The 9,128-nt window shown below is 38.5% G+C and overlaps 1 pseudogene across 1 annotated transcript; it reads left to right on the top strand.

Moving 5' to 3' along the window:
- The first annotated feature begins 2,840 nt into the window (after positions 1 to 2,840).
- LOC147610494 (3-ketoacyl-CoA synthase 8 pseudogene) lies at positions 2,841 to 4,734 on the top strand (annotated as a pseudogene). Its single transcript, XR_015264052.1, has one exon. The product of XR_015264052.1 is annotated as a 3-ketoacyl-CoA synthase 8 pseudogene (transcript).
- The last annotated feature ends 4,394 nt before the right edge of the window (positions 4,735 to 9,128 follow it).

Below are 9,128 nucleotides of genomic sequence, written 5' to 3'. Positions count from 1 at the left end.
GGGAGTGAATTTATTAGGTGGGGGTGAGGTATGGGGGATAAGAACAAAAAGGAAGGGATAAGAACAAAAGGGAAGGGGTGGAACCACACACAAGGTGACATTGAAGAGGCTAGGGTTTAGGAAGGGGTGGAGCCATGCATAAGGTGACATTGAGGAGGCTAGGGGTTGGGAAGAATGGGGAGGGGTTATGAGAGGAGGGGCTTAAGAATAGGACGGCTAAAGGGTAGGTAGAGAAAGTGGGATGGTTATTGCTTAAATTAGCTTAAGTTAGGAGTACTTGGTTTAGAGTTAGGGTCATTTAATTAAGTTGGGAAAATGCATTATTGAAAATAAGTTGTATTTAAACATATGGAGAACACACACACACACACACACACAAATTAAACAATGCACACTCCCTCATTGTATAATTTCCTTGGCAGCATGTGCCACCTTGGCTACTACTATGAGTCGCTCCAAAATCAAGTCGTAGTGGGAGGTTTAAACCCATGTATCTATTGAAAAGTTTATTTAAACATTGGGAAAAAAACATAATTTTAAGTTGAGAATTTAATCAAGCATTTGTAAGCACTTTTGTGACAAAAAAAACTTTTGGGAGTTTTTACTTATGATATTAATGTAAAAACAAAGAGTTTATCTTTTTCACAAATCAACTTGTACTAGAAACAATTTTAGAAGTGTGTTTGCTTACTCATGAATATCTCACTACATTTATAAGGACTAGTGAGCAACCTAAAGATTCACAATGTGTCTCTATATTGAAATTTAAAATATAGAGTTAGATATGAAGTTACGGGCTACCTAAATTGAATAAGACAAAGTGTTTTTTTTCTTTTGGAGAAGGAGTTCATTACACACTCTCACCCCTTTGTGAAGTCAAGGAGAAGTGTGGGCACCACCTTAACCACTCAGCTATTGTCCCCACCCCCCAATACAAAGTGTTAGGTATATAAACTTAGCCCCACAATGAGGTCACGATGTATCTTGTTTTTACGAATGCGATATCTTTTTTAACTTTAAGGCTTCTTCTTGACATGATGTATTATTCATTTGTGACACATCTTGGTGTGTGACAACCATATTCAAGTGTACATTTGTTTGGGTGGCTCAACAACTTTGGGCAATATATATGACCCTGACTAATGATGGTACCCTAGTACAATAATAACAACCTAGCTAATACTGACATCCTAGTATCGTAATAATAGTAGTGCAAAAAATAACCGAATGTGAATGGCATGCCTTCACTCATGCGTCAATATTTACACCCATTGTCATTGTAGGCAATTCTATTTTACACCACTATTATTGCCGATGGGCTCCTTCATGCTATGATGTATTATTCATTTGTGACACATCTTGGTGTGTGACAACCATATTCAAGTGTACATTTGTTTGGGTGGCTCAACAACTTTGGGCAATATATATGACCCTGACTAATGATGGTACCCTAGTACAATAATAACAACCCAGCTAATACTGACATCCTAGTATCGTAATAATAGTAGTGCAAAAAATAACCGAATGTGAATGGCATGCCTTCACTCATGCGTCAATATTTACACCCATTGTCATTGTAGGCAATTCTATTTTACACCACTATTATTGCCGATGGGCTCCTTCATGCTAAAAAGAGGCCACCCATTATGAGAACAAAACATTGTTGCTATCATTCAAAGGTAAATAACCCAATATTTCTAAGGTCTTTACTAAAGTTCTTGAATGTTCCACTTGAATAATTATTGATTTAGCATTAATCACAAATGTTGATCCCTATTCAATTAATAAATATGTAATATTGAAAATTTGAAAAGTGTGGAAATAGAACTTATAACATTTTCTCTGGTAGGGGCTAGCCTATCGATAGAGCATTACTCCTTTGTGATACGGGTCACGTGAGTTCAATTCGACTCACCCCCTTAGCACACTGACACATGTGTGATGTAAAAAATAAAACAAACCCCTCTTGCAAAAAAAGAACATGTTCCCATGGTCCCTTCTCTCCCTCCCCCCCCCAAAAAAAGTAATTAAAAGTCGAATAACTTCGAACATATTAATGGGCAAAATGAAGATAACTTAATTAATAATAAGTTAAAACCTCTTTTTTAAGGTGAAAAGTTGGCACTGATAAATAGGAGTGTAAGGAGCTTTAAGTTATGGAGCCACATCATGGTTTCTTTCACGTATATGCACAATGCACATTGCAAAATAAAAAACAAAAAGAACCCATTATTTCTTGGGGCTAGATCTAGAATTGAAAATATTAAAAAAAGGAAGAAACTATAAAGGCCTTAGAAGCTTAGTAATATGACCTGGAATAGGTTAGTAATTAATTCTTTTAGACCTTAGAGAAATCCTTGTAATCATGAATTTTTCAATATTATTTCAGGGAGTCAAGAATTAGAATTTAAAAAAAATTGTGAAGAGGTTTGTTTCAACTAGTGCTCAACCCGCGCATTGCTGCGGTATGTTAAAGACATTGAGAAGTGAAACGCAGGAATGAAAGCCGGAATACAAAGGGTCAAAAACGACAACATCACATGCTAGCAATCGAAAAGATTTTTTTCTCTTATTTTTTAAAAATCTAGGTTTTCACTCCTCTCCTTTGTACCTTAATTGTCGATGGTTAATATGTAATAAATATACACACCTATTTTTTATTTTATTTTTTGGAGTGGGCGCTTTTATTTTTTTGAGCGATGCCCCGCCCCCCCCCCCCAAAAACCAACTCTAGCGTCACTCTTTTTACTACTAATTATTTCCTGTCCGGTCAACCACCCCATGATCCAATACATATATATTGACTTGCTCCTCAGCCACTCTATGCTTCATAGGGTTTCTGGACAGTATCCCTTGCCAACCCTTCAATCCCTGCCATAACCATTGTCAAGCCCCCTCTCTCTCTTTTAGATCTTCGTTCTCACGAAATCCCTCACTGAGAGCGCTCTCTCTCTCTCTCTCTCTCTCACCCACACACGCGCGCACACACTCACGCGCACAGTGACTGCATAGCCATGTTATCTCACGAAATTCTCCCCTCTGCCTCTCTACGGGAAGCCCTGCAGCACATAATTGATCAGCAGCTCTACCATGCAGATTGGAGCCTAGGAACCCTAACGCTAGTGCTTGCCATGCTGCTCTCTCTGATTTTATACGTGTACTTGGTGGGAAGACCTCTGTATACCTGATTGACTACAGTTGTGCCAAGTACAACGATGAGAACAAGACAAGCTTGGAGGTGCTGCAGTATTTCTTGCAGGAGATCGGCACCATAGGGGAGAAGGACATGCTTTTCCAAGCCAAGGTCTTCTTGAAGTCTGGCATAGGGGAGGAGGCATATGTGCCAAGGGCCAGTCTAGAGAGAGGCCGGTGGCGCGTGCGCATGCAAGACTTACATGAACAAGCCCACATACTTCTTGCGGGCGCTGTGGATGAATTGCTTAAGAAAACCGGCGTCCTGCCTCAGGAGCTTGATGTTGTAGTCGTTAACAGTGGCGTCTTTAACCCCACCCCTTCCTTAACTTCAATGCTCGTCAACTGCTTCAACATGAGACCTGATGTGAAGACATTCCACCTTGGTGGCATGGGCTGCAGCGCTGGCCTTATCTCTGTTGATTTGGCTAAGGATTTGCTTAGAGTTTATAAACATGCAGCTAGATATGCATTAGTAGCTAGCACGGAAGTGCTCCAAGGTCTCTATGATGGCAAGGCGAGGTCCATGATGGTCACTAACTGCTTGTTTCGGGCGGCTGGCAATGCCCTGTTGCTCTCCAACAGAAGGAGAGATAAGAGCAGAGCCAAGCTCGAGCTGCTGCATCTTGTGAGGGTGAACCCAAGATGAAGCCCACAATGTTGTAGTTTTTAAAGAAGATGAAGATGGTGTGCCTGGCGCTCAATTGAGTACTCAACTGATCAACGTGGCTGGCAATTCTCTTAGAAGCAATATAAAGAAATTGGCTCCAAGAGTGTTGCCTCTGGGTGAGCTATGTAAGGCTGGTTTGAGTGTAATAAAGGGTAACGTGTGTAAGATGAAGGATGTGAAGCCATATGTGCCCAATTTTAAGCTAGCTTTTGAACACTTCTGCATTCATCCAGGTGGAAAGGCAGTGATAGAAGGGGTGGGCAAGAGCCTGAGCTTGAGTGCATATGATATAGAGCCGTCTCTAATGTCTCTACACAGGTTTGGCAACACTTCATTCTCAGGGGTATGGTATGTATTGGCCAATTGGGAGGCTAAGAAGAGGCTTCAGAAAGGTGATAAGGTGTGGCAAATTGGGTTGGGCTAAGGCTTCAAGTGCAATACTGCAGTGTGGAGAGTATTGAAGACTCTTGATAGCCCCATCTTAGAAGGGCAAAACCCTTGGAACGATTGTATTCCCCGCTACCCTGTACTGGACGACCTCCCTACATGTCCATAGCTTCATGGACTTCATTAAGAACAAAGGACTCAAACCAAGCAGCTAGGGAGCTAAGTTCTAACCTAAGATCTGTAGTTGTTATAATCAAAGGCTATCCTTTTGTTGGTCTACTACTACGTATCTTATGATTACACACTATGGTACTGGTCTCAATAATACTAAAACACATGACTTCTAAGTCCCCAAATATGCTTTGATAGTGTGATCAGTCAATCTGTTTGTGGAGAAGGATCTTGGTCCTAAAGTGGAGATAAAATTATTGAAGTGTTTGTACCCAAACTAAGAAATTGAAGTGTTTGTATGTATCCAAACTAAGAATTTGAAGTGTTATAAGAGGAGGAGCCCTCTTGTTTTGATCCTTCGAAATCATCACTTTTCAATGTGACATTTCATATCTTCAAAAGAAAATAAAACTCTCTCTCTCTCTCTCTCTCTCTCTCTCATGCACTATCTCATTTGAATGCATGAAGGAATAGGTGCTGCACTATGTCGACCCCTAAGAAATTTGGTTGGTCTTCTATGCATTAAAGGGCTTGAAGGGAAAATTTAAACTTATGTTTATTCTAGCTTGACAATTCCCACAGGTAATAAACTCAATTAGAACTTCTTCCTTTGAGCTGAAGCTGATATATATCCATAAATGAAGTAGTGGATGATCGACACATGGGGCAACATAGATAAGATTAGTTGATGCGGCTATCACATCAATAGTTTGAAAGGTTGCTGAAAGGAGGAGTTCATGTAGCTGCACACTAGGATCTACCACTAAATGAAAGTATTGAATAATGAAGTGGGCACAATTATACTCACCCAACAAGGGCATCTGAGGAGCAATAGATGATCATGTCCAATTGGAAGCAACAGCTTGAGAGTAGAAATGTAGCATTGAAGATAGAGCTTGAGGCTGTAAAAACTATACAGTCAGATGCACAGAAGAAACTGGCCTCATTACAATTCACATCAGAGTGGGTCAAATAAGATTCACAATGCTTAGCAAACCTTAAGTGCCACAAGAGCCACAATGCAACTAGAATTGATCACACACTTGGCTAGCTTTGAGGCAAAATTGAAAATGGACAATGACAACCTAGACCAATCTATAAGTGGCCCTATGTGCATTGAAGAGAAGCTAGTTGGATACAATACTTCAAAAAATAGTTCTACGCATATAGGTACCATGCATACTACAATGGATCTAGAGTATGTATATTCACTTAAGCTATGTATTCATCTGTATAATTTACTTGATAGATTTAGATTTTATATATTCACTTAAACTACATATTAGTCTGCATGATTTACTTGATGGATTTAGAGTTCATATTATACTCATGCAAATAGACATATCAGACTATGAAATTTGCAATGTATCTAGAAAACATGCTACACCTTCTTTTGTGAGGAAAGGATGTAGACAATTGTCAGAGTGTACTCGACAGGTAAGAGGGAGGAAGAGAGGCCAGGTAGCAGCTTGCTACTATTGGCTACTCATGTCAAGACAAAAAGAGGGAGAGAGAGAGAGCATAGCCAAAGCATAGACCTGTGTGTGTGTGTGTGTGTGAGAGAGAGAGAGAGAGAGAGAGAGAGAGAGAGAGAGAACATAGCCATAGAGAATGCCAAGTGCTGCCTATTCCTTTGAGATAGAGAATGCCAAGTGCTGCCTATTCCTTTGAGACAGAGAATGCCAAGAGATGCCTATTCCTTTGAGATAGAGAATGCCAAGTGCTGCCTATTCCTTTGAGAGAATAATGGTTGTATCGAGTAGGATTCCTCTTCACTTGCCTCACAACTGTCACATTATGGGATTGAACTATTGACTTGATTAGTAATATCCAAAGATTCTATTCCAATTGAAGCAGAGTGCTCCATTATGAATTTATGTCTTACTTGGCATGGATGAAATTTACTTGTAAAGGATACAACAGTTCAAAAAATAGTTCTAGACATATAGGTAGTATGAATACTATAATAAGACCATATTGGAGAATTTGGGAAAATCCCAAGACTTTGGAAATTTTCTTTTCAATCTACTTTTTGGTGTGTCTTAAGCATACAAACTCGAAAGTTGTCAGAGAATGTGTATTTAGAACCTACTATTTAAGCTCTTTCTAATGATATGTCATATGAGTGGGTTTTGACAAAATCTTAAAAAGGTTCACCATGGTCTCCTTTTTATAATCTTGTAAAATGGGAATTGGGATTTTTCCAAATTCTCTAATATGATGTTTAATGGATTTAGAGTACATATATTCACTTAAACTACATATTAATCTGTATGATTTACTTGATGGATTTAGATTTCATATATTCACACAAATAGATAGATAAAACTATGAAATTCGCAATGTATTTAGAAAACATGCTACATCTTCTTTTGTGGGGAAAGGATCTACATAATCAAAAAAATGTATTGGATAGGTGAGAGGGAGGAAGCGAGAGCACTACAACACATTGGGATCATATTAGTGTTTTTACAGTGTTTTTGGAGAAGGAAAATATCGGGGGCTTTCACAATGCTGAGCAGCGATTTGTCGCTGTGCTCTGCAATGTTTTCACGTTACTCACCATCGCTTTTTACAGTGAAAAATCATTACTTAGCAACATATATAGCAGCCAAAAAACACTACTATACAGTTAAAATATCCCATTTTTTCTGCTACGTAGTTTTATCTTTTGAATACAATAAACTTGTACTCTGAGTTTTTTTGCAGGTTTATGCCTTTTCTATGACTTCTACCTCTCCTACCCTATCCTCCTCAAGCTTAAGCAAGCTATGTCTACTCTTTTTCTTTATCTCCTGTGTAAAAAAGTTTTCCATGAAAGCTTTTTTGTGAGTATTTCCTTTCTCTTCCCTCTCTTTTCAGTTTTTCTTTTCTTCTTTTTTCCTTCTTACTGAACCTTAACCATTACGAGTATTTTTCCTAATTAAAACCTCTCCATTAAAGCTTCATATGGTAAGAGATTTTGATTTTTCTTAACTTGGTTTAATTTTGTAGGTTTTCAACACATACAAGCCTTACAAGCGATCTCTTTCTTGTGTGTTTCTCCTTTCATGCTTTTACACATTTATAGGGTTTGTAAATTTTAGGGCTTTTAAGATTAGGGTTTGTTATTAATACTTTTTTTTGCTAATTTGGTTTGATTTTGTAGGTTTTCAACACATACAAGTCTCACAAGGCAAGAGATCTCTTTCTTGTATGTTTCTGCTCTTATCCTTTTACATGTTATAGGGCTTGTAAGTTTAGGGTTTTAAGATTAGGGTTTGTTATTTCTTAAAATACTCTATGGATAGCCTTCAGAGAGCTATGCTTCTCTCAAGAGATACCCATATGCCTTAGTCTCATGCATGAGACGTATGCATTAGCCATATGCATAAGGCCATATGTATAAGCTTTATGCCGGTAGCTTCCAATGCATACCGATAGCTTCCAATGCATGCTAGTAGCTACCTATGCATGCCGGTAACTTCCAATGCATGACGGTCTTCCAATGCATGCTGGTAGCTTCCAATGCATGCCGGTAGCTACCTAGGCATGCTCTATGGATAGCTTTTAGAGAGCTATGCTTCTGTCAACAAGAGATGGCCATATGCCTTAGCCTCATGCATGAGACTTATGTATTAGCCATATGCATAAGCTGCATGGCAGTAGCTTCCAATGCATATAGCTACTAGTGCATGCCGGTAGCTTCTAATGCATGCCAGTAGCTACCTAGGCATGCCGATATCTTCCAATGCATGCGAGTAGCTACCTAGGCATGCTGGTAGCTTCCAATGCATGCGAGAAACTTTCAATGCATGCCGGCAGCTACCTACGCATGTTGGTAGCCTTATGCATTAGCCATATGCATTAGCCTTATAAAGTAGCCATATGCACAAGGCCATATGCATAAGCCTCATGCATTGGAGTTTGCATAAGAGTTTTAAGTATTTGTATGTTTTTTAGGATAGATGACAAATAACTTGCGGCGCGATGTTACACGTGAAGGAGGAGTTGATATCTCGGCAATATTTGTAAGTATATATTGGCCTCAAACTATATCTTATCTTTTAATTAAAGAAGGTTGTCTTAAATAACAACATAATTATAATGTTCATTTATTTGTATGTCTATAGCTTGAAGCAATAGACCACCCCTCTATGCAAGATGAATATGATTTTGTATGTGAAATAGGCACCTCCTTCATGAGGGGGATTCCCCCACACTGATGTGTCAAAAATGCATCATTTTCTCTAAATATCTCTTCTTTTTTAACTAATAACCTTGTTATTAGTCAACTCTTCATCTTATGTGAGTATTTACTCATTTTTAGGAGGATTTTCTTTATTTCTTCAATTTATCTCCTCCCTACATTTGGGTTAATATAATTGGTCCCTCAGAACCTTAATCTAAAATTTTCAGAAAATCAGGATCCTTAGGCTAAGACCTTTTGAAGAGATTATAATTTATTTCTAATGCACCTTCTGAATTTCTTTTTGAACTTCTGTTTTGGGGAAACTTATTTTAATAATAAGAGATATTTTTCCATCCAAAAATATTTAAAAATTGAATAACCTCTCTCTAGAATATTTTCTCTCTCTAAGCCAAAATAGGTAGAAACAAGATCTGTTAATATTCTGACAAGGGGAATGATTATAGAGGGAGAGATTGGACATCTTGAGGGGCTGGGGGAGGAATCTTACACCCCTGCATCTTTCACTCTCTTCTAGGA

This window comes from Cibotium barometz, chromosome 49, assembly GCF_041138505.1.
Source record: "Cibotium barometz isolate CiBa-2024 chromosome 49, ASM4113850v1, whole genome shotgun sequence".
Lineage (NCBI taxonomy): Eukaryota > Viridiplantae > Streptophyta > Polypodiopsida > Cyatheales > Cibotiaceae > Cibotium > Cibotium barometz.
The sequence above is the reverse complement of the archived record's forward strand: the minus strand, read 5'-3'. Positions and strand labels throughout refer to the sequence as shown.